Consider the following 27,475-nt stretch of genomic DNA (forward strand, 5'->3'; position numbering starts at 1 on the left):
GAACTTCTTGATCTTCCAGGTATTTTAAATCCTCTTTTCCTCTGTTGAACTTGGTTTCTAAGCATTTGTGTCATATCTCCTTGAACTCTGAGAGCAAATTGTAACTTAGGAAAATTGATTTTCATTTGGCTTATTGAGAGATCATATAGAGATTATGAGAGATTGTCGAAGTCTTTTGATTTTCAATGAGTGTAAACTACCAAAGCATTGTTTTTATTTACTCAATTCCACTAGGTATTTTAGGAACAGGATGCTCTGATGATATTTGTCTGGAATGACTTCCTGTTTACTAGGGCACAGTGATATCTGAGCAAGTCAGATTGCAGGGGGAAACATCACAGACTGTGATCTAACAGCTTCTTCCATGCTCTCATACTCTTGCCAGTAGTGAAAACTGGATGTCATGTTTACCACGCAGACTTTGAGTTGTGACACAGCATACAAATTGTGGCATCTGATTGGCCATCTAAATAATTTCATATGAATTGCAATGACCCTTTTTTTACTGTTATTTAATTATATTGCGTATGCTAGAAAGTCTGTTTTTGTCTACCTGAGTTATTTTTTCTTTTCCCAGCACTTTTCTTGTTCTTTTAAAAAAATAATGTTATGTAGAGGGTTGGTCATGTGTCATGAAAAACTAAATTGATCTAGTGAAAACTATAACACTCAGAAAAAAAATTACCATGTTGGCTGAGAAAATATGGCCTTTGTTTGGGTTTAGAAAAAAATCTATTTTCTGAAGATTTGAGTTTTTCTTGAATGCAAAAGAAAAAAAAAATGAACTGAGATATACATATATTGATGAAGCTATCTGAATATATATTATTTTAAATGACTTATGAGAGTTTTGGCAAGAAGGAAGACTAGATAACTTTTATTAGCCATGATTTCACATAAGATCCTACTTGTATCACTAACCTTTAAAAAGCTCCTATCCTCAATATTAAAAATAACTAAAGTTCCATATTCAAAGTTTTAGAACACTGGGTACAGTCTAGCCCTGTGCTAAAGTGCAATGCCCACAAAGGGGCATAAGACCCTGTCATATTAGTAATTTACTCTGCAGAGCTAATCAAATTAAATGTATCCTTTTAGGGGGGCATATTTTCATAGAAAGGGAATGTGGAACATGATGACCCTGAGTACCTATCAAGAAGGGAATGGATGCCAATAAGAAAAGGTAGGCAGACATGGTGGGGGGGTGGATTGGAGAAGGAGATAAATGGAAGAACAGACGTTCCTAAAGAAAAAAAAAGTACTTATTTATTTAACCTTTCCCAGAAACACTCTGAGACAATGATTCATGTGCAAGTAGATGATTTGATGGACAATAATTTGGGAGGCACTGGAAGGAAAATGAGGAGTGAGAAAGGAAAGAGAAGGTATCTAAGGTAGCAGAGCCTGAGACTAAGGCTTTCTTGAAGGTACTTTATTTGAGAAGGAATCACGGTAATAGGAGTGAAGGACAGTGGAAGTGAAACAGGAAAGGAGGAAGAAACAAAACTGATTATTAAGATGGTTGGATAACTGTGGCTAAATATCTCAAGACCTTCTGAGGAGCCTTCTCAGATGCATCTCAGAACTGTATCTCTGTCTATGTGATAAAACAAAGGGAGAAGCATCAATCATTTTACCTAACACACATGATAGGGGTGTTGGGAAAATAAATCTCATTTGGAGTCAAATGTACCTGTGTTTACTAGCTATATGGACTAGTTAAAACACCTTCCTGAGAGTTTTATCTTACATATGTAAAGTAGGGGATAATACTACTTTTTTGTTTTCTTCCTTGTGATAATTACTTCAAGAGCTTTCCAACAATAAACAATTTTTCCAATATATCTCAAATTATTTTTGCCTAAAAATAGCAAAGAGAAAATATTTTATTTTGAGATTTAAACTTTCTCTTGTATTCAATTATCGAACACAGCTATTAACTTTATTACTGTTTCAATCTTTTTTTTTTTATGGAAGCAGGAGTGTAAAGGAAAGCATTAAAATGACATTCAATAATTATATTTCATTAAATGCAATTGTAGGTACTGGATTTATGAACCTTTAACATTTTTTTCGTATACATTGATGGTAAATATAAAATTAAATAGTATTTTATTAATTCTTTAAATATGTTTTGAGTTACAATTTTAGAAAGAGCCAAATGTCGTATTCAATATAGATAAATTAATGTATTCATAAATTATATAAAGAAAACATAGCTAAGAGACCAAACAATTTTGAGATTGGCTCTATAATATGCTTTCATTTATTCCTGATGCCTGCATTCAAGATAGAAAAAAAAAAAAGATGAAACTTTCAACAAACTCTACAGAGCCTGTAAATCATGATGAGTCACTTCTATGAGTTTGTGAAATGCTTTTTTTTTCATTTTTGCCACTTCAGGGATTAATAACAAAAATCTATCCAAACTGTACCATGTGTACAGTCCTGATTATATACCTAAGAAGTCAGAAATCAACTTTGATATTTAAACAACATAACTATTTAAATTATATTAAAACAAACTTTAAGCAACAGAGTCTTTAAATTTCTTATTCTCTTAGTCTTGTTCTTTTAAAATATGAAGGATTTTAGTTTAAATGTAAATAGATGTTCATCCATTTTCAAAGAACTTAGTGACAAAGGAGAAAGAGTGAGGACAAATTTGGTGAATGTTAAGGCTTAGGTATAATGGCTTGACTTTTCCTCATTGCCATCTTAGGGAGAAAAAGTCCACTCCCAAAGGGCACACCACCCTCATTCCACCGTCTCACTTATTGGGGAGATTTTGTAGTATCACAAAGACCTTTGCTCCAGGGTAAAGCAGCTGTTCTGGGTGCTTTCCAACTGAAGTGATGGTCTAAACAAAATCTGTCAACAGAAAACACAACCACATCCCCATATTCAATGTGTGGCTGCTTTTCTCTTTTCCCTTTCAGCATACCCTTTGGGACAGTGCCTTAATACAGAAGGCCAAGTAGGGTGACAAACATGTGAACATATGGCACTGCCCTCCTAGGGTAATGTATGTGAAAGCATATGGGTGCTGCCCTCTTACGTATCAGCACACACGGAAGAATTTTGCCATAGTTTACCTTGTTGATTTTCCACAGGTTCCGAATTAATCCCTGCAAGTGTATAATTTGCATTCAGTTACTCCGAAATTCTTCCTAATATAAAAAAAGGTCTTGGCTACATAAATTTAGTAGATAGCCATCTATATATACATATTGCTAAAAAAAATGATGATAGTCATAATTATATGTATACATATGTGGGGTGCATATGCTTATATATGTGTGTGTGTATAGATATATCCATATATATCCACATATATAGCCATATATGTGTATATATATATACACACACACATATATGGCTATATATATGTGGTATTGAATATATGAAGACATGTATATATGAAGACAGTGTGTATATACACACACACACACACACACCACACATATGGATATTACAAACACTTCACAAAGCACACATCCCTAGGAGAAAAAGTCCATTAATTTTTTTCTGTATTTTACTTTGACATATGTTATAATATAAATTTTAGAGTTTGTTGCTCTTTTTTTCTTACATTTTCATATCCAAGTCTTTTCATTCTGTCTGGCTGGCTAATTTACCTGCTACTATATATTCTTATTTTAGTTTAGAACAACTTCCAAGAAGCCTAATAGCCTAAATTTAGAACAGATGACTCTTCTAGGGGACTTTCCTAAGTTCTGCTGCCCACCATTGTACTTATCATTGCCTAACTAACTTGAAATGGATTAAAGACTTAATTGTAAGACCTGAAACACTAAATCTCATAGAAGAAAACATAGACAGAAAGCTTCTTGACATCATTCTTGGCAATTATTATTATTATTATTATTTTTGTATAGGACAACCTAAAGCACAGATAACAAAATAAAAAATAAAAATCTGGACAAAATCAAATTTAAAAAGCTCTGTAAAGCAAAAGAAATATCACAAATGAAAAGGCAACCTGGGGGCTGAGAGAAATTATTTGCAAACCACGTGTCTGATAAAGGGGTTATGTCCAAAATATATAAGGAACTCTAAAAACTCAGTGTTAAAAAAAAAAAACAAAAACATTTGACTAAAAAATGGGCAGAGGAACCGAATAGACATTTTTCCAAAGAAGACACCCAAACTGCCAAAAGGTACATGAAAAGATGCTCAATATTTCTAATCATCAGGGAAATGACAATCAAAACAATGAGACACCACCTCACACCATTTAGAATGACTATAATTAAAAAGACAAGAAATAACAAATGCTAGCAAGGATATAGAGAAAAAGGAACCTTTATATACTGTTGGTGAAATTGTATATTTGTATAGCCCTTATGGAAAATAGTATGGATGTTTCTCAGAAAAATTAAAAAACAGAACTACCATATAATCCAGCAATTCCACTTCTGGGTGTATACCTGAAGGAAACAAAATCAATATCTGGAACAGGTATCTGCACTCCCATTTTTGTTGAGGCAGGCATTATTGATAATATCCAAGACATGGAAACAACCTAAATGTCTGTAGTTGGATGAATGGATAAGGAAAATGTGATACACACACACACACACACACACACACACACACACACACACGCACAGGAATACTTATTAGCCATAAAAAATAATGAAATCTGGCCGTTGTGACAACATGGATATACTTTGATAGCATTATGTTAGGTGAAATAAAACAGAGAAAGAGAAATATTGTATCATTCCACTTCTATGTGGAATCTAAAAAACTAAACTCATAGAAATAAAATCAGAATCATAAGAGGTGGTGGTGGGTTGGGGGAAATTGGGTGAAGGTGGTCAAAAAGTCCAAACTTCCTAAGATAAATATGTTCTAAGGATGTAATGCACATGATAGTTAGTAACACTTTTTGTGTATATTTGAAGGTTGCTATGAGAGTAGATCTGAAAATTCTCATCATAATGGAAAAAAATTAACTATGTGACATGATGGATGTAACTTATTGTGGTAATCAATTCAGGACAGATGCATATATCAAATCATGTTGTACACCTTAAAGTTATACAATGTTGTATGTCAAACATATCTCAGCAAAACTGGGAAAGATTAGGAAAAGAACATGTATCTTTTTTAGATTGTTTAGATCCTTTGAATTTAACGTAACCATTGATGTGTCTGGTTTACATCTGTCATATTGCTAGTATCCTTTTTGGAACTATATAGTCTTTTTAACTTTTCATTTTTTTTTGTCTTTGCTTTGCATTAATTATTTTTTAAACTGGTATACAACTTTACTTTTAATATAAGAATATGACCATAGCATACTTCCTTTTTCTCCCTCCTATACTTGGTGCTATTTCTGTCATACATTTTATTTCTGCATATTTATTACCACAACAATATATTTCAATAATTTTAATAAATTTTAATTTAGAACAGTTTTAGAATTACAGAAATATTATGATAGAACAGAGTTCCTGTATAACTCAAATCCAGTTTCCCTATTATTAACATCTTATGTTAGTATGGTACATTCCTGAGAATGTGCCTTCATTGGAATGTTTCTTTTCTTTCTCTCTCTCTCTCTCTCTTCCTTTTTCCTTTCCTTCCTTCCTTCCTTCCTTCCTTCCTTCCTTCCTTCCTTCCTTCCTTCCCTTCCCTCCTTTCCCCTTCCCTTCCTTTTTATGACTAGAAAAGGGTAATGTGTTATTTGGAGAAAGTATCAAGAGATAAAATGCAATTCTTATCAAGAACATCATATCAAGAGTACATAGTATCAATATACCATTTCTGTTGATGTTAACTTTGATTACCACACTTGTGATGTGTTTGTCAGGTTCCTCCACTGTGAAGTTATTATTTTTTCTTTCTTTGCATACTCTTTAGAAAGAAGACACTATGTGCATACTCTTTAGAAAGAAGACACAATGTGCAGCTGAAACTAAAGAAATGGGGAGTTATGCTTCACCTCCGTGATGATTTTATGAAATTCTTCTGCATGGGGAAATTTGTCTAATTTGCCCATATATTTATTCAACATTTGCTATTTATTAAATAATTAATTTATATAATTATGAACTCATTGCTATTTATTTCATACTTTGAGCTATAATCTAATACTATTTTATTTATTTTGTCGATAAATTTTTCCACCTTTAACCATGATACACTTTCATTTGGCGCCTGTATTTCTTTGACATATCCCCATGATTATAAATCTGATTTTTGTCTTTGTTTCTTGGGGGAAGTACCTGTGGTATATTTCCTACCCCATCCTAGAATCAGGTATTTCTCCAATAAGTCCTCGTTCCTTTTATTGGAGAATGTAATAGAAATTAAGATCTGTGCACCTGGGTGTACTTCTTGTTACTTGGGTCTCATTACTTCTAGGTCCTCTCAGCTGACAGATGAAGCAGATATGTACATATATGTATACTAATCCACATATATGCACATATTGATTATCCCTTATAATCAATTAAGTTTCTTGATTCTGGATAGTGAAAAATAAATGATATGTAAGTGACCTCTGGGAACTGGTTGTCTTAAAGTTCCTCAGTAATTGTTCTTTCCTCAGAAGTTGATTGTTTGCTCACCATCATAGAATTTTACCATATGCATGTTCATTCCGATATTTGGCCCAAATTTTAAGAAGACCCATGAGGATTTCTAGAAGTTATTCTGTTTAGTTATGTGCTCTCTGGAATTTTGCCCTTAAAATTCTAGCCCATACTGCCCAAATCCCAATTTATGCCTCCTGAGCTCTTGATATATGTCTCAAGAATGCTGTGCTCTGTTTGGGTTCTAGACATTACGCAGGAGTTTAGAAATTACCACCAGGCATAAAGCTGGGGTGATCATATAGATTGTTTACCTTTTCTTAGTGATCATATTCCTATGCTGCCTTTTATACATTCTGAAAGATTAAAATTTTTCTACCATTTTCTAGATGTTTATGGCAAGAAATGCATTATATCCCATGACGTTAAGTCCTATTCTGACTTCTTAAAAAGTGCTTTTTCAAAAGAATAGATAAATTAGAATGTCTTTTAATGTACTTTCCTAACCTAGCATTATTAAAATATCGTAACGATTATTGAAATTTTAGTAGATCTTTCACAATGGGGACTTTGACCAAGTTCATTTGGGAAACCTTGGATTAAACAAGATTTTAAAATTTCTGTAACAATTATTTTTCATGTAAATCTCCAAAGTGGGATTGAAAATGTATTATTATCACACCTATTTAACCAGGGACCATTATCTATATACTGGGATGATATTAATATTTAGTATGCATAATATAAGTAACACTTGTTGTCATGCCCCACTGCATGGTGAGTCAAAGGGAACAGTTCCTCAGATTTTAAATATGTGACTTCAGGAATTGGAAAGTAATTTTAGATTATATTTATTAAAATATCTTTAGTATTTAGTGCTCTTCTTGAAATAAATTTTAGTAATCAATTGTACTTTTATTTCCTTGTTCCATTGCATATATGACATTTTTTGTACCAAAGTTGTATATAGCTGTATTTTTTCTTCCCTTCTCTTCTATCTCTTTCTGCTTAATTTATTTTTCTAACTTGAATGGCAAACCTATTCATTTTGAACTCTCTGTCTTTACCCCTCTGTAAGAGTAAAAACTCTTTTTATTGTCTGCTGCTTTAACTGTTTTATTTCTCTATTCATTGTCCTTTGTGTTGAGCACTTAAATGCCATGTGCTTTTTTTTTGACCCTAGGATACTGTCTTTCACTTGATGTATTCAAATATCAGGCAACTTAAATTCTATTATATTTAAATATAAATTTTTGAGAGGGATTATGACAGCTCACTATCTCCTCGGTGGCCTTTCCATATTGTCAGAGACAAGACTCTGTGAAAATATTTTATCTACCAGATTACTGTTGCACATTTGTATTCATTTATTCTTGCCCCTAGAGCTAACTTAGTTGACTCAAAATGGCTTAGTGTCTCTTTAACATACAACTATATCCTTTTTAGTAGCCATTTTGTTTCTCAATAATACTTAAGTGGTCTTTATCCTTGGCCTGCTGACTGGTATAACTGTAAAAGCAAGCCAGAGAATATCACAATTTTCTCTGGCAAGCTCTTTTGAAATAAATCACAAGTGGCTGCATAGCTAAAGCTCACATAGTGTTCTTTTGTTGTTCATGTCCGAATAACCATCCAACAAACTATTCCCAAGGTATTTATCATCATGATTCAAAGAAACATGCATGTAGTTCTTACTGACTTTGCTTTTTAATTTCATTCTCATAATGGAATTGTTCTTTACTGGATTGTCCCTGAGATCAATTACAAACCACATTGAGTTTATCTTGGGCACATCTGGACTTTCCCGTTCATATTCTCGATCCCCCACTTTGGCGTACAGCCTACTCTCTTTCTGTTCACTCCTTGCTCCTTATTATCCATCATAATCTGTTCCCTGGAAAGTAGTCCTCCTGCCATTCATTGAAAAAAGGATATTGAATTTGATGTGTTATATACACTGGGGGCTTTTGCATTTAAAGTGATGTTTTTAGTTGTACAATAAATGACTTTGTTTCATGCCATTGGAGTTGTAGTACAAGTGGAATATATGTTAGAAAAGGTGGAGCAAAGGTGATTCTTCGAAATACCTTGATAAACATATCATTGCTTGAGCAGTGTTTTGACCTGATTCCAAGGAGTTTGATGATCTGTGCATAAAAAGCCTGAGAAGATATCTTCTTTCCATTTCACATCTCTTTCCATTCATTGTGACAATGCCAAAATTCTAGTGAGAACACTTTCTTAGGAAGAAAGTAAGCTATTGTTAAGAACACAGTTTCAAGAATCAGCTGACCTAAGTTTCTGCTATGATTTTACTCTTTACAAGATGCATAGATTTTGGTAAGCTCTTTACCCTAAGCTGTAGTTTCCTCATTCATAAATGGACAATGTATTTGAATGAGATACCCTATAGAGTTATTGCAGAATTTAATGAGATAATTCATGTGAAGCAGTGAGCACAATACCTCATAATAAATTCTTAACAAATCATAGTTATTATTGTTATTCTCTCTTATTTATATATTGATCGTAACAATTTCTTCTATTTTCTTTTGAAAAATGAATTCCAAGTCTTCAACTAACATTGGGTGGGCTTTGATTAATTCCCATCACTGCGACAAATCAGAGCTAAAATTCTTTCCTCTGTATTTTTTTTCTTCGTACTATGATGCTAGTAACTCCATGTTTACTGATAACACCTAAATTTGTGCTCAGCCTTATAGACTAATCAAAATGAGGATGTGATTTCATGGGTACCAGGAAATATTATATACAAAAATTATTGTTGTCTGACAACCAGAAAATTGATGTCTGAAAGATCACCCAAACAGATGCATAGATTTATAAAAATTTTAGGTTGTAAGAAACTTCCAAATTCTTCTTGAGCAAGGTCAATTCTAGAGGGAAGAAAGGACTTGGATAAGTGATATAACTAGTTAGTGTGTGATGTGTGACTAGAAAACAGATGTCATAAATCTAGTTCAATATTATCTCTGGCATGATATTCTTTTGCCTAAGGCTCATCAATGTATATTTCCTATGTCTTGGGAAAGGTCATATTTATTGTTATTATCCTTCTGGATGGATGCCTGGGATCAGCAAGGAATGCCAAAATCCAGAACTTAAACAACTTAAATACTAATAACAAAGAAGGCCAATTTTATAATTTGCCTACACGCTCTCAAACTTGTAGTCTTTCCTTTTTTTCTTATTTCCTTTTTTACCTTTTACAACTCTTTTACTCCCTCCATATCTACCTTGCTCACTGAATACATACCCTGTATTATGATGTAAGATAATTTATTGCCATATGACTTTTTGTTTTGGTCTTGATATATTTTTCCTTAATCACTTCCCCACCCCCAGCTCCTTTCATGAAAGGAGCCATATCTTTTGTTTCTTTGACTGAGATTGTTAAGGTGGGATAGGGCTTAGTGTGTGCAAGTTTGTTTGTACGTTGTATTTAAGTGGGTGTACATGAAAGGGGGTGGTTTACAGGACCTACAGGGAAATTTGCCTGCTACTTTTCATATTTATTTTCAAAGACTAACTTCAGGGAAGGAACTAATCAAAGGAGAAGAGATAGGAAAAAAGTGAATGATGCCTCATTCTACTTTGTCTTATTGTTTAGATTGGGTAATTTCTATCATTCTTTCTTCAAGGTCACCAATTCTTTCCTTTGTTCTCTCCATTCTGCTATTTAGCTCATCCTTTGAGTGTTTTATTTTGGCTTTTGTGTTTTTCAATTCTAAAATTTTTATTTAGTTCTTTTTCATATCTCTAACTTCTTTGCTGAAACTTTCTATTATTTCAATTGTTTCTAGGATGTTTGATTATTCATTAAAGCATTTTTAGAATAGATGCATTAAAATCTTTGTCAGATAATTCCAAAATCTTTCACTCTGGTGTTGGTATATGTTGGTAAATGCCTTTTCTCATTCAAGTTGTGATTTTCTAGGTTTTTGGTGTGATGATTGATGTTTTGATTGCATGATGAGGTCATTGTGGTTATTCTGTTATGATATTCTGGATGTGTTTCAACAGGATGCTTCTGTAACACCAGTTGCAGAAGGGAGGAACTACGCCTCATTACTACTAGATGGGAGTGGTAATTCAGGTTCCCCACTTGTCCTCCTTTGATACCCTCTGGGAGAGGAGGAACCTTATTACTACTCCTCACTTGCCCACACTGGCAAGAGGGGGTCTCATTACTTCCAGGTGGGTATAAAATGTCTACCACTGCACTTTGTAGACATTACTACAAGTAATGTCCCTTACTACATTTGAGAAAAGTTGGAAGTCTAAGATTTCCCTTTTTCTTTTTCTGGCAGGAATGAGTTTAGATGGCTACAGTTGTTTCCATGGTGTTTCCTGGAATAGGGCAGTATCGTCAAAAAGTACTCTACTTTGCTAGGCTGTCCTTTCCAGTCCTTTGGCTTTATTGGGGCTCTTTTTTGTTTGTTTTTCTCTGTTGATGTTTCTGAATTTCCAACCTCTTGAATACCTAGTTCAGAATATATGTGGTCAAAAATTAAACCTCGGAAAACACCATGTCAATCCTTGGCTCCCAAGTGTCCTAGCCAGTCTTCCGCCTTCTCTCCAACTTTCAGAGCATTCTTATGTTTGTTTTATGTATAATATCCATGGTTTTTAGCTCTCCTTAACTAAGGGAGATATAGGGAGAAGTGTGTTTACTCTATCTTGTCTGGAACTGGAAGTTCCCACTGCCTATTTTTGCACAACCCATACATTTAAAAGAGTTTTCACATTTTAAAATATATTTTAGGAATCACAAGTAGCATATTTCATAATACTGAAAATTATATGAAATTCAAATTTCAACATTCATAATTAAATATATGTTAGACCACAATCCTACTCATTCATTGTGAATTGTCTATGGCTGCTTTCACACTACAGGATCAGAGTTGAGTATTTGTGATGCATCAGAGACTGTATGACCTACAAAGCCTAAAATATTTACTGCTTGGACATTTGCAGTAAAAGTTTGCTGATTTCTCATCTTAAATTTTCCCCTTGCCTCACCAAAAAATGTAACAATTTTCTTTCTCTCCCTCACATCCCAATTAATATTCTACATGCGAGAAAATCATCACACAAAACTTTCCTCCAGTGTATTACTGCTTCAATTCTCCTAGCCCTCCATTCTAGTCTATAGTTTCTGAATAGGCATTCACTCCAATACTAAGGATCCAATTACCTCTTTCTGTAAAAATCAAAACAAAACACCCAAAACAAACAACAAAACAATAACAAAAACAGGAAAACTCCAAAAAAATGAAAAACTGCACTCAATATATGAAACGATGATTCTCAAGTCATTAGACCTCAGTCATTGCAGGACAGTAATTCCTGTGAGATATGAAACAAATGCAGTGATCCCTATGACTTCTCAGCCTACTGCTTGAGAAAGTGTTCAGGTCACAGTTCAAGAAGGGAAAACCACGGAGGAGCCTAGGAGTCTCCTTGAGTTATGGAGACAGAGCTCAGAGTTTGATGGGCCAGTATGACTAGAGTCTATAAGACTAAGTACCATAGAGTAGAGAGTTGCACAGAGATAAAGCTCAGGAGATCTGTACAAGTTCTCTTGAGTATTCAGCTGAAAAATGCTCAGTGCATGCTTTAGGGGAGACTACTCTAAGTTAGAACATAAACCAAACAAAGGGGTTAGAGGAGGCAAAACCCATTGCTCACACAGGACTAGAAATAAAGAGCACACAACCAAAAAAAGTGGGGGGATGGGAGGAGACCAGGTACCGTACTCAACAAGATCTTGTCTTAGGAGTAGGAGAAAATGAACCTTCGGCTAACTGCCATTCTTGTCCTACCTAAATCAATAAAAGCAAACAAAACAAAACAAACAATTTCCAAGTAACAACCTCATCACATAAAAAAGCTCAAGAATATTTAGAGCAATACAAAATTAGTAAGCAGCCAACAAGATAAAATTCAAAACATGTGATACCAAATAAAAAAAAAAAAAGGAAAATACAACCTATCATGAGGACAAATGTCAATCAAAAAATCAATCAATAAAATAAAGTATTGATACATTAAATAAAAATCATGAAAGGAGCGAGACAAAAAGAGTATGTACTGTTTGATCCCATTACTATACAATTTTAGAAAATGAAAACTAATCTATAGTGACAGGAAGCAGAGCAGTCATTTCCTGTGTACTGTGTGTTGTTGGGCAGCATGACCAATGGGAATGAGGAAACTTCTTTTGAAAGTGATGTTCACTGACTCGTGTTGATGCTACATGGAGGTGTCTATATATCAAAACATATCAAATTGTACACTTTATGAGCAGTTCCTTATTTTTCAATTATGCCTCAATACAGCTTTTTTTAAAAACAACCAAGAAAGGCAACAATTGGAAATGGCAAAAATTCAAAACATTAAAGGGTACAAAAATAACAACGCGTTTTTCCCAAACATTGTAGGGATTCCATCCCCCCACAGACAGAGACACTGTAGCATTGTTTTGAGTTACCTGACAAAAGTACAGGAGAATTATTTTGTTCACTAAATCTGGTAACCCTTGCTGTCTGACCACCTCACTGTAGAAACAGACTTTTGAGTTAACTGCAGTAAAGCACTAATGTCCATTTAAGAATATATATTATATTAATAAGTGATACTATTAACTTATTTTAGCATGTCAGTACTAAATAGTCCTTCAAGTAAGTGAGGTATAAAGGCTATGGATCTATATGTCATTAAGCTGCAAGAGCTAAACAAAAGTCTGGTAAACTAAAGTTTGTAGGACATTAGGAGGACACAACTGGACCTCATACAATACTTTTAGAATCTCTTTATGGGACAATGGTTAAGAGCACTGATCTGGAGTAAAAACAGCATTCAAATCCCAGTTCCTGTACGTACTACCTGTGTGAAGTGGTGGAAAGTTATATAACCCAGGTCTCAAGGCTCCCATATGTAGACTGGTCACCAGATTATCACGTGATATGCTTTCGCTGAAGTTACCATTTGAGGCTACAGAAGTGTTTAACCATTGTCTGACACATAGTGAAAACTGAATGTGTGACAGTGATTTCGTTTATTATCCCAACACAAACAATTTGTCAAAGTAATATTTATGATGCTTCAGTTATCACATACACAGCAGAATCTTTGGCATGCATTGTTCTCATTTATCATTCTTAATCATCAATTTTCCTTGCAAATTAATGGAATTATCTCTTGTATAGCAATACGTACAAGTTGTCTTGAACACTAGATAATCGAAAAGGATTATTCACTACAAAAAATAGAAATATGCTCTAAATGGTGACCACTAGATAACTATTTTCTCTGATGTTTTTGCTAATTAATTTGCCAATTTAATCTACTTAGTAAAGCTTTCCTACATAAACTATATTCAGTGTTTTCAAGAGAAAAAAACTACATGCCAACTTACGTATTTGGCATTATTTTTTTCTCTTTAGCCCATAAAATTCTTATTTTTTTGTAGATATTTTTATCGATTCCAGTGATAACTTCAGTAGAAGTTGAAAAATTAAACAATTCCTAAATTGTAAGTTTTTCTTCCTTTTGTTCACTTTCTATTCTATTTCTTTTTAAAACAACAAACAAAAATACCTAACTGATTGTATCCTTTGTTAAGTGAACTGAGTTGATAAATGTTAAGTCTATAGAATTTTTCTCTTTTATGAGTCAAATGTTTTGAGATTTCAGGAATGTTTTTGAATTCCCACTAGAATGAACAAATGCCATGTGATAATTTCCACAATTAGGGTCACAATTTTAAAGATTAGGTTTAGATATAACGAATCAGCAAAATAGACTTGAAGTTCATAAAGGAACCATCATCCTCAGCTCATTGTTGTCTTGCCAGGTTTGCATCTTCATTTGCCATAACAACAATGTCAAGCATGCATGGAGCTATTTATAGTTTGGAAAGGCATGGTCACCATGAACTCGATGGTCTTTATAGTCATCAAGGATTTCACACATGCTCTAATCTCCAGTTAGCTATAATTTTTATTATACCCAAATGTTATTGGCTTGCAATATGGCTATTATTATGCCATCCTCAAATGTTCCATAAACTTGAGTGAATGTTATTCAGCCCAACACATGGAGTGCAAGAACGATATATTAGATAAGAAACAACTTTGGTAAAGCACTGGTGCCACAGATTCTAGGTCATCCTCTTATATAAAGCGTGCTTTCTCTTTAGATGAGATAAAAGAGGGGGTGATGTTGATTTTTTATTATAAAATCAAGAAATGATTTTATAAAAAATCATTTAATGTCTTCACACTTAATTATGGATAAATATGTAGACATTGTGCAGGTTGATATTTTAAAAATACATTTATAGTTTCTAAAATTCTACACTGTTTAAAATTAGTTTCTAAAGTGCATTTCTAAAATGTACAACATAATTTTATGTAAGCATAAGCAAACTAACCTCAAAACACCTAAATCCTTTCTATTTACTGACATTGCTGTACGTTAATTTCTCAAAATATATTGGGATGTAATGCAGTGTGGCAGTGCATAGCTTTATGCATATGTATCACAACTAAATTTTATTATTGACTAAGGAACAGATCTTGCTTTATTTGCAATGTGCCTCAACTTAAAGGTTTGTGTTTTCTATTACTCTTATTATGGGTTTAAATATATGTATATATACATAAACTATAGAATTATGTAGTATATGAATGACATGCCAATTACATAACATTTTCATTTACAATACATATTAACAGGTATTTACATATTTGATACAGAACTACCAAATAAAGGTATAATTTGATGTTGCTTCAGAGCCAAAAAATGGATTTCAAGATGCTAACATACGTACTGAAGAGAGAAGTGCAAGAGACAAAATAATGAGACCAGTGGTATTATAATAACAATATCATTAACCAGATTCTTATTGAATAAACCTCTGAAACCTAAATGAACTTAGCTGTGCAAAATAAATATATGAGGTCTGACAATTAAGTTCAAGAACTTGTTGCAATGATACTGCTAACCTTTTTTGATATCAGAGGGATTATTCATTATGAATTTGTACCTACTGGACAAACAGTTAACCAAGTTTACTATTTGGAAGTGCTGAAAAGGCTGCATGAAACAGTTAAACAACCTGAACTTTTCACCAACAATTCATGGCTCTTGCATCACAACAATGCACCAATTCACATGGCACTGTATGGGAAGGAGTTTTTAGCCAGTAAACAAATAACTGTATTGGAACACCCTTCTTACTCACCTGATCTGGCCCCCCAATGACTTCATCCTTTACCTTAAGATAAAGTAAATATTGAAAGGAAGACATTTGGATGACATTCAGGACATCAAGTGTAATATGACAACAGCTCTGAAGGCCATTCCAGAAAAGGAGCTCTAAAACTGCTTTGAAGGGTGGACTAGGCGCTGGTATCGGTGCATAGCTTCCCAAGGGGAGTACTTCAAAGGTGACCATAGTGATAGTCAGCAATAAAGTATATAGAATTTTTTCTAGAATGAGTTCATGAACTTAATTGTCCCACCTCGTATATGAAGTTTTGCACTTTATAACATCCCAGGTAAAGTAATTATGGAAATCATCAAGGGTAAAAGCAGACTGCATTAAGAATAAAGGATTATATTTATTTTAAAAAATGTTTGGGCTTTTACTAGATAGAAGTAACATGTAGTTGAATAAGAATTCAGATGCACAATAAAATCTTCCTAAGTCATATAACTACCATGTTTTTAATGAGCAAAAGTGGAAACTAGCTAAATGAATATATAAAAAATGCAGCTGACTTGTAGCCTGGCAAAAATTTCCTAATGTACAGTGATTACAAATGGATAAGGTCCCAGTGGTATTATCACATGCAGTGTCAGATGTTATATTATCTGGACAAAATTATGTCTTGCCTAGGAATATTATAATGGAATAATAATATTTTACACTTAGTAATCATTATAGACTAATTACATTTTTAGCAGGAGATTTTAAGCATAAAAAATCACTAAGAGTATATGGAAGCAAACATCTTCATTTTTAGGTAGAAAGCATTTTATAACAGGAAACAATGATAGGATATTGTAAACATTTTACTTTGCCTACCTTTGTATTTCAGTAGTTCAATACAACCACATTTCTCCAAAGACTCATTGTATTATTGAAAGGTAATGGTGGGAACCAACTTAAGAACATGTAAAATGCAAGATTTTTTAATCAATGAGAAGCTATTAATTTAACCAACCCTTCCTGTAATAATATTGAGACAGACTGTCTGCCTGTTTTTACATTATAGCTAGCTGTGCAATCTGTAGAATTTAATGAGGTGTGTAATTTTTGTGAACTTATTGATTCTGAGAGATTCAAAGATTTTAATGCCACTGAACTGTACTATTTTTACTTTTCATTTATCTTATATAAAGACAATAATATTTTAGTGCCAGCTGTCGATCTTTTTGTACTGCTCTTAAAACATTAGCTACTTTTCTCTAAACATATATGGGAAGCATCTTTGGAAGAATACACAATTTAATAGGGAGGAGATCTTCTATTAATTTTTTTTTATATTCTCTATTCAGGGATTTCATAATTTCAATTAATTTCTTCTTTTGAATTGCATCATCTTGAACTCCGAGATTTGTGCACGGACCCATTATGTCTTATTTCATCTATGTGTGAAAGAATCACATACATTGTCTCTTGACAGTATTTTTGTGCTCTGGAAAGTTAAGACAGCTTCTGAGTCATTCAAGAAATCATGCAATTCACTAGAATAAACTATTCTACTGTCTATTATTTCTGGTAGTCTAAGAGGTCTGATATGGTGGAATACTTCAATAAATTATATGCAAAAATGTCACATGTAATTTGTAAACCAGTTTTATAGCACTACATTTTGTGATTAACCACAGTACTGTATTAATAGCTACTTATCCAACACAAACCAGAGAATGTTGGGAGTGTTTTGTATATTTTATAACAAAATATATTTGAATTATATAAGGATATCTGTGATATTTGCATACTGATAACATTCAAGTTTTGATATATTCATTAAATTATTCAAAGAAAGGATGCTGAAATTCTGGCTCATAAGTTGCTCAGAATTAAATTCAGTGGCTGCATGATGTTTTATCATCATGCTAACCCTAAAAATCACTAATAAGAACTGATTTTCCTGGTAATTAAAGGTAGAGACCAGAACAATTCTGCTTTTATCTAATTTTTATATAGAGATATTTGGGGTAAATTTTCATTTTAAGAAAAGCTCAAGGTAGAGGAAAAGTATGTTCCCCTGCTTAAAAGGTTTAAAAACATTAGGTTTAGTAAATATTGATGCCTATTTTAATTCCTTGGGTATCCAACAATTAAAACTAAAATAAGTATTCCAGAATTGACACTTTGATACAGATGACTAGCAAACTAGAAAGCCCATGTGTACCTAATGCTAGTTTTTGGTTTTAATGTTTGTTTTCTAGCTGTAATCAAACATCCCTTCTACCCTTTATTGACTCAATATGATCAATAGCCTTTAGTATAGAACTTTTGTCTAAGGCATTTTGAAAAGTCAGAGCATACTGAAATTACTCTTTCCTCTTTATGTGTCCAATTGTACAAATTTCCAGTATTATTTAGGCACATTTTGGCTACTCAAATATATCAGATACTTTATCAAATTGTTCCACAAAATTGTCCTTGCTTAGTGATGTAACGAAAAGGTGGAATATATATACTGTGGGAATTCAGGGGCAGAAAAGTTTATTTCCAGTTTTGGAAACCACAGAATGCTTCCTGGAGGAGTTGGCCCATCATTGCTTAATTTAGTTACTATTTACGTCAAATGAAACAGATCATGTTCATTTATAGCAGTGGTTCTCAATCTTTAACATGCATCAGAATCCCTAGAGGGCTTGTTAAAACACAGATTCGTGGGCTCTATCCTCAGAATTTGCTTCAGTAGGGTTGGGGTAGGATCTGAGAATTCACTGTTCTGACATGTTCCCAGGTGGTGCTGATGCTGCTCATCTGGCTACCACACTTGGAGAACCATTAGTATAGAACTGGACAATGGAGTCAATTGGACTAAGCTATCTGCCTTTCATTCTTGAGGAAAACTTAGCCTTAATATTTCCCATAATTCACAGTAATTAACATAATTAACATAAAAAGTAACATAATTAACAGTCCCATAATTCATTTCCATCTTTCTCCTTTTATCATTCAAACAATTGAATATTTGCTTTGAATTCCTTTGAAATGTGCATTAGTTTTCTGTTGGCTAATTATTCTTATTGTTTTTCAACTTACTCTAGTATTTTTATTTTCTAATTACAATTTATATTATTCATTTCATGGTAATCTCTTCATTAATTTTTATAACTATAGCAAGCTAGTCTAAATATTTAAAAAAAACAAACAAGATGTGGTTTTCATTTTGTGATATTAAGTCCCATGGAATACCTACACTTACAATGGATTTTGCTGATGACAAGAGTAATATATATTTGTCTTAGCCTGGTTTCCCCAGAAAGCAGAACCTGAAAGAAAGGATTAAGTGCTACTCCTTTATTGTGGAATGCAGTTCCACAAGCAGGAAAAAGGGGAAATGAGGGTGTGACAAAGAAGGAAGGACAGCCAATAAGAAGATGTGCTTTCAACCTGGCCAGCCCTTGGTTATCAATCACAAATTCCTCGATCTCCTGGGTCAGTCTAACTAGAAGTGTTATAAATGACTGCTTTTTAGGGCAGTCCATCAAAAACGAGGAACAGAAAAGAATATATTCACTAGCTCCTTTCCCCCACTGGTCAAAGGTGAGCCCCACAAGGCATTAAATTCCTCTGCACTTCCTAACTGTGCACATGGGTTTGATATGTCATGCGTTGTTGTAAATAGGGAAACCCTAAGGTTTGTGCCCCCCAAAAGGTGCTGAGACATCATGAACAAAAAGGTTACCCCTAATGTTTGGGAGAGGCACAGGTGGCCAAAATGCCCAAGAAACAGTCGAGGACAAAAGAAACTAAAGGGTTCCATCACAGAGGATATAATACCTGTTGTAAAATGTCATCTTCCTTGTTCCTTCTGCCATTTGATGATGGTGCTCAGTAGTGCATAATCGCTGCTTTTCATATTTATTATTGCCCTGACATCAAGGAAACCAGTATTTCTTGACTCTGCTCTTATTTCTTGGTGACTCTTTAATGCAGGTACCATTTATGTGGGTACCGTTTCCTTTACAGACCCCTTAAATATTATTTGGAATTTTATCCTTGGTCATTTTCTCTTCTCGCTTATACTTTCTCTTGATAATCTCATCTATTTACACCTTCAACTGACATCTATATGCTCATTGCCTCAAAATGTATGTCATCCCAGATGTCTTTACTGAGCTGCAGACCTATATTTCTAATGGCACACTCTATTCCTGCCTCAATGTTTTGTAGGAATTCAAGCTTTTCAAGGTTGAATAAATTATCTTCTTTCCCAGAATATGTTTATCCTGCATTTCTTAACATACCATTACCCTTCACTTTCCACATCCAGTCTTCATGGATTATGGATGGTTTATTTTAATTTCCTGAATCTGTCTAGCGCTCTCCATCCCTGATACTACTATGTCTATGTGGGTCACTGTTATCTCTAGCTGGGATTACTGCCACAGGCTTCTTATTGGATAACTCTCCTTTAGGCTTCCTCCTTGTTCTATTGCTTAACAGTCTTCAATTTTACCCATACCATTCAGAATGAAGAGCCAACATCTCGGCATGTCTTTACATGATTTGCTTTTTGCATACTTCTTGAGTTTAAGCATTCACTACTCCCAGTGAGTTGCCACGAGATGCAATCAAACTAATCCATGTTTAGTTTCCTCAACCTACCCCATTCTGACTTAACTTAACCAACATTAAGTTACCTCTTTATCTGACTCAGGTTTATGGGTTCTTTGATATTAGCTGTACTAGGAGGTCCCATCTTAACAGTCCAACCTCCAACCTAGACTTGTTATGCTTCTTCTTTTGTTTGCTCTGGTTGCCCTGTCTCTCCTCTAATGAAAGAATGCAGATAGGCAATCAGTATTCCAATCTACTGTTTACTTATGAATTCCCTTGTTTAAATTGTGAATTTCTTGAAGGCTGGAACTGCCTTGAATAGATCCTGATCCATATTAAATGACCATTACATGTTTGAATAAGTTCATCAATAATAATATTTACTGATGAAATAATTTACTACGTTATATGAGTTATATTATCCCCTTCTTGGCTGGAAAAAACTGAGGTTCAGAGAGAGTACATAAATTGCCCAAAGTCAAACAGCTAGTAAGTGACAAAGTCAGATTCAACTTCAGGCATATCTGATTCCAGAACCTTTGTCTTTACCACAGAGCTACATTGAAAGTGCAAGGATTCAAATTCTAACTCTGCCTTTTGCCAGATTAAGGCTTTACTTGACCTTTTTTAAAAGCTGTGAGTCAATCTGCCAAAAAGGGAAGGTAATACATGTGATGGTTTTCTAGATAAAATAAGAAAATATATCATAACAACATAGACTTTATAATAAACATTTATTATTCTTATTTTACTTATTTACTTAAATTTTAGGAATCCAAGCATGGGGAGTATAAAATATAGATCACTAGGAATATCATGAACGGATTTAAAAATTCAGAGTTCATCAGAATTTAATAGCCCAGGAACCCTCTACTTTCTTAACAATATGAGAAATAAAACAATCATATCATGAAACACTATATACATTAGAGACATTTCATTTGAAATTTATAGGAAATTACTGGAGAGAAAAAATACTAAGGTGGAGAATCTTCAAAGGCAATGGATTCTTTTACTGTAACTTTACACTTACAGATGAACTGACAAAAAGAAAATTCTGTTACATTTACCTGGGTTGAACACCAAGGGGGGGCCAGTAGAATAACATTTAACATTGAAGACCCGAGAAAAACCACCTAAGGCAGCCTTGCACTTTTTGGCAAGCTTGTTAGTCTTTATTATTGCTATATTTTTCTTAGGAGGGCTGTAGAGTAATACATTTTTGTGCTAGTGATTTTTTAACAATAGTCCCTTTTGAGTGATTAAGGATATGCATGAGGGTGTGTATATATGCATACACACACATATGTATTTATATATGAACGTATATATACACTGTTCAACAATATATGATAAGTAAAACATATAACAAGCCTAATTTTCCTTCTGATTTAATAGGGTTCGATAAATGGAAACTGTGCAGTCAGAATAATGAAAAGAGGACATAATAGATCTCATTCTGTTTGTGTCCTTTCTATGTTCTTTTGTCCTTTGATTGCACTGGTGGATAATATTATTTTGTTCCCAAGGAAATATGTCCCTTTGATTAGGTTGTAGATATTCTCTCATTTGTCACTGTTCTATCAAGCTATGCCATATAACAGCAGGAACTCTTGATTATTTAATTGCTTGTAAGAACTCATTAAATTCGACTATCAATCATGGGACATATGGTAAACATCACCCAATGGCGTGAGAGGTTGTAGCAATGATCTGTCACTAGGGCAAACCCTTTTTCAGCAATGCAGACATTGGTTCAGCTGTCTGATCATGATTATTTTTAATTGATATTGATTTACAACTCAGGGTTCATCTTGTGGCCTTAATCTACACTTTGAAGTTAATAATATACGCATTTATAATTTTATTAGAAACATACTCAAATGAATCTTTTCTACTTTGTACCTGATTTTCTTCTATAATAATTGCATTTATTCTTCTACATACAGTACATAATACATTTTTAAACCTATTATTTTCTGTTGATAGAATTTAAATAATACTTCTTAATAAATAGACTACAAAGTCAATATCAAAACTTGGTTATAATCAATTGTGGGGAAACAGCATCTGTAGCGATTATTTCTGAAACGATCCTTTTCAAATCAGAGAAAATCAAAACAGCTATCTTGGTAGGAGTAAAATTATAAAGTTTAAGTGAACACAATTTTTTAAAATGTGTATTTATAGTGAAAGTTTAGAAGTATCTAGCCCTCTACTGTATTCCATGTCAGTTGTCTTTAGGAACTCAGTTTAAAGCTCAATGTAAAATAAATTTCTATCTCATTAGCCCATTTCTTAGAAAACCATGCATTTTGTGGTTATCTAAATCAGGTGCATTTAGAAGTGAGAAAAAAATAAAACCCCCATTTCCCTCTTCAGATAGATTAATAAGCATGGATGCCTTTAGAAAATCATAATTCTAGCAGCCTCCAGAACTATCTACCAAAAAGGGGCTCATACTTGTGGAGGAACAACTGTGGATTCTAGTTAACTTCCTCAATGCCTCCCTCAACAAATCTTTCCTCTTGCTGCTTAAATTGCAGAAACAGTAGAGTGCGGCTCCCCAGGTCTCCCTGGAGGAATGGAGAGATTAGAAGTTTCAGTCTTTCTCTGAGCAAAGAACTAATTGATTAATGTGGGGGTGAATTTCAAAAAGTTGAAGACACTCAATTCTGTTTTGAAAATATTTTTGGTGAAGCAGGATTGATAGGTCCATAATGTCAGAGACAATATAAGGGTAATATACACAGCAGCTACTTACTCTTTTCTGCATTAGAATGACACTGTATGTAGGTTGGTTGAAATTGTTGGAATACTGTCTCTAAGAATAGAAGCACTGCAGGGTAAAAATTTTGTCACACAATTTCATCCAGTGGTTAGAATAAATATATAGTAGGTGCTCAATAAATATTTGTAACATGAATGAATGGATGAGTGAATGACTACTATATCAATGTACTTATATCTCAATATGTTTCCTTAGGAGAAGAATGTTTTGTTTTTTAAAATTTCTGCAGTTAATACTAAAGGTATTAATTATTTTGCTCTATGATATGCTGACACTTTATAAGCAGTGTCTCATTTAATCAAATAGCAAGTTAACTATGTCTTACCCATATTTCCAAAGTTGACAGAGTGGTTATATATAATAGGCACTGTGCTTTACCTATATTATTGCATATAATTATTATTATAAGCATGTATAGAATAGGTGCTATGACTAGTCCCATTTTACAGGAATGGAAACCGTGGTTTAGTGAGGGTAAGCTATTAGGTTGGTGCAAAAGTTATTGTGGTTTAAAAGGTTAAAAATAATTGAAAAAAACTGCAATAACTAAACTAAAATAAATAAATAATTGCAAAAACTGCAATAAAATTGCACCAACTTAATACTTGTTTAAAGACATACAACAAGTAAGTCACAGTCCAGATTGTAATCCAAGTCTGCCTGCCTCGTAAGTTTTCACTAACAGTTCCAAATCTAGAGCCAGTAAATATGGGGCCCTTGTACTGCTCCTCTCTTCTTTTATTTACTGCTAATTGTTTATGGCATGTCCTCAGAATCTTCCTCAACATAAGTCTCCTTTGCATGGCAATGCCCCTTTGCATGTGAGTAAAACCATTCTTCTATCCTTGTGTTCTTCTCAACTGCAATTAACCACTAACAATACAGGGTCAACTGCATTTATGCAGTAGAATAGCATAAAAACAAAGCAGTTTTATATTGAATATGAGAAGCAAAGATAGTAAATCAAGATAATGTGTGTAGAAACATGAATGGTTGGATTTCTTCCACTTTCTCTGTAACATTAGAGATCCCGAATACATACAACACATGCTGACCATTTCTCAGCTCACAGCAGCTAAGGGATGAACCTAGAGAAGAGTTTTCAACACTGAAAGGTAACTCAATCTTAATTTTTGTTAGTGAGATATAACTAAATACACCTGAAGTGCTTAATTCCTTCCCTTTCTCTGGTTGCTGAGAAGGACACTAGGATTCCACTTCCTGGGGGATAATTCTTGAGTTATGGGTTTTTTTTTTTTTTCTCTCCCTGTATGTTAATCCACATTTGACCTTATCAATTGCAACAGATTTAATGTCATCTCTGAAACTTGGTCTGGCTTTGATAAGAGTTTGTACTTTGTGCACCCATAGCACTTTGATCATCATAACAACATGACTTATACTACAATTTACTTATACTAAAATTTATAATTTTATACTTTAATATTCCTGTCACCTCTAGTAGGCTCTGAACTCTCTACAGTAAATTGATTTTAAAAACCTATGTCTTACCCATATTTGCACAAGTTATGCAGTAAAAATTTCATCTTGTAAATTCTAATGTTCCTTAATTGAGTGAATGGATTACTGACACAATCTGATGTACAGCTGTATTCTAGGGCAGTCCACATTTCATTTTTTACTTAATTCTCTAATTGTCAGTTTACATGTTTGATATTCCTCCCTATCTTTAGACTGCCCAAAGCACATATATTAAAGAGGCAACAGCAAATGTTTATTAAATTAAGTGAAACCTATCTTACCATTGAGACAAATATTGAATCTGTCAAACTTTTGGATGCGTTTCTTAAGTCAGTTATGCATATTACCCATAATTCCCAGATATGCACCTTCTTGTTGAATATGCTTAACAGTATTATGTATATAAAATTAAGAGTATTTGAACTGTTAGGATAAATGATATGCTTACTAAAACTAAATAGTAGACCCTAATAAATCTATATGGGTTTTCTCCACTTGAAACAAATTTACAGTATACAGTATCAAGAAACCAACACTGCCATGTGGAACCAGTGAAAATGACAGAAAGAATACAACGAGGTCTTGTATTCATAGCACAGGCATTCCGTGATACACTTGTCTTTTTATGATTAATTTAGACATTTTCACTAATAGATTCAAAGATAATTGGCAGATAAACAGCTGTGCTATCCCTATAACAGGAGAGGAAATGAGTAAGGGATATTAAATAAGGGAAAATGTTGCTCAGGTGCATTAATCTGGAAAATGGAGCTCATCGTAAAACATTCTGTCTTCCTTGATATTTGGATTTGAAAATTGGAGTATTAAGGCATAAAAACATGATAGAGTACCATAAGAAGCAATAATCTCCATCTGAGACCAAGTTATTAACAATATTATTTATGGGTAAAGAGTCTTGTGATTTCATTATTCAATCTTTTACTAAAACTTACAGTATACCTAAGAGGAAATATTTAAAATAATTTTTCAAAAAATGTATAAATGCTGAGTTAAAACATGTTTCAGAGAATATTAGGAATAATAATAAAAAAAAACCCATAGTAGGTTTAACTCATGTTTTTTGTTGTTGTTCTTTTTTTTTTTTTTTAATCTGCAGATAGGAATATTTGTGACTATATAAGTGTAAAGTGCTGAAACCATCAATGACTTCAAAATAGTTGACTTTATAATGTAATTGTTCATCTTTTAAAACAAACTCCTAGAAAATACATATCTTATTTGTAAGTCTGGAAGAGGCAATCAGTCAGTATCATTAAATTTACCAAATTTAATTTGATGCCAAATTTAAATAGACAATTGAATTCAGTAGTTGCCTTAATAGGTTAAGTAATATCTTAGATGCTTTTGTAACATTTGTATAAAACTGTTTTCCTGTTCTATTTACTTGCTTCATTTTTTATGAGTATAGTAAGCCACTGTATTTTAAAATTTTTTTGCACATGTAAACTATTAACTCAGGCCTTTATAGACGTAGTATATTGATGAGAACTGCATTATACTAATTTTATGACTTTCAGATAGGTTAGTGCCAGTGAGGTCAGCTCAAGAGTAATGAATGTCATTTTAAAATACCAAGAAGCATGACTATTTTCATACTGATATTGCTGTGGAAAAATACCAAAGAGGCTGTGAGATTATGCCACAAAATACAGAAACTATTCCAGGAAGTAAATGCATAAACTCAGCTGCGCAAGTGTACAGAAAAACCCATTAAAACCCATTAAAAAGACCCAAACTGTAGACAGAAGATAAAAAAGGATTGATCAGCTGCATCCATGATGGCAATAGATTGTCCATTTATTAATTAAAAGTACATTTTATATATTGTGATGTGATAAATAGTTTGGCTGTAGAGGTTAATTCCCTCAGATCTGTACTGAGGGCTATTAGCATTGATAAATTATGCACTATGACATTTAACATTTCTGATAGACGTTCTAAAGGAGTGCTGTACCTGCAGCTTTGTTTCTGCTATTTACACAGCCATTTAGTCTGGCTATTGTTAACTGTGAAGTATTACTAATACAAGTGGAATTATACCTCAAATAAACATGTGCTTTTGTGGTTGTGCCATTATACTTCTAGAACCAAATTGAAGTTTCTTGGAGTGTAACTCTCAAGATTACCACAAAACACAGAGTACCACTGCCATATGTAAACATCATTGGGCATCATGAGCATATTAACTTAAATATCTAAACATATGGGATATGTTATGTACACAATATGGAAACATATTTATATAATTTTTATAGTGATAATATGTGATGCCATCAACTTGTTTTTATAAATTACCATAGGGACATTTTAAAAATGGTTTTCTCTGGTCTTTTTCACTTTTTGAAATCTTTAAATTTATTGGGGTGACATTGGTTAGTAAAATTATGTAAGTTTCAAGAGTACAGTTCTATAATACATCTACTATATATTGCGTTATGTGTTCACCACCCAGAGTCAGTTCTCCTTCCATCACCATATATTTGACCCCCTTTCACCTCTTCTACAACCTTTTGGCCCCTCTTGCCCTCTGGTAACCACTAAACTGTTGTCTGTATCTATGAGTTTTGTTTGTTTGTTTGTTGGTCTTGTTTGTTTGTTGCTTTCATTTTTGTATGCCACATAAGAATGAAGTCATATGGTTCTCGACTTTTTCTGTCTGACTTATTTTGTTCAACATGATAGTCTTAAGATCCATCAATGTTGTCACAAGTGGCAATATTTCATCTTTTCTTATGGCAGAGTAGTATTCCATTTTGTATATATACCATATCT

The sequence above is a fragment of the Rhinolophus ferrumequinum genome, chromosome 20 (genome assembly GCF_004115265.2).
Source record: "Rhinolophus ferrumequinum isolate MPI-CBG mRhiFer1 chromosome 20, mRhiFer1_v1.p, whole genome shotgun sequence".
NCBI classification, from domain to species: domain Eukaryota; kingdom Metazoa; phylum Chordata; class Mammalia; order Chiroptera; family Rhinolophidae; genus Rhinolophus; species Rhinolophus ferrumequinum.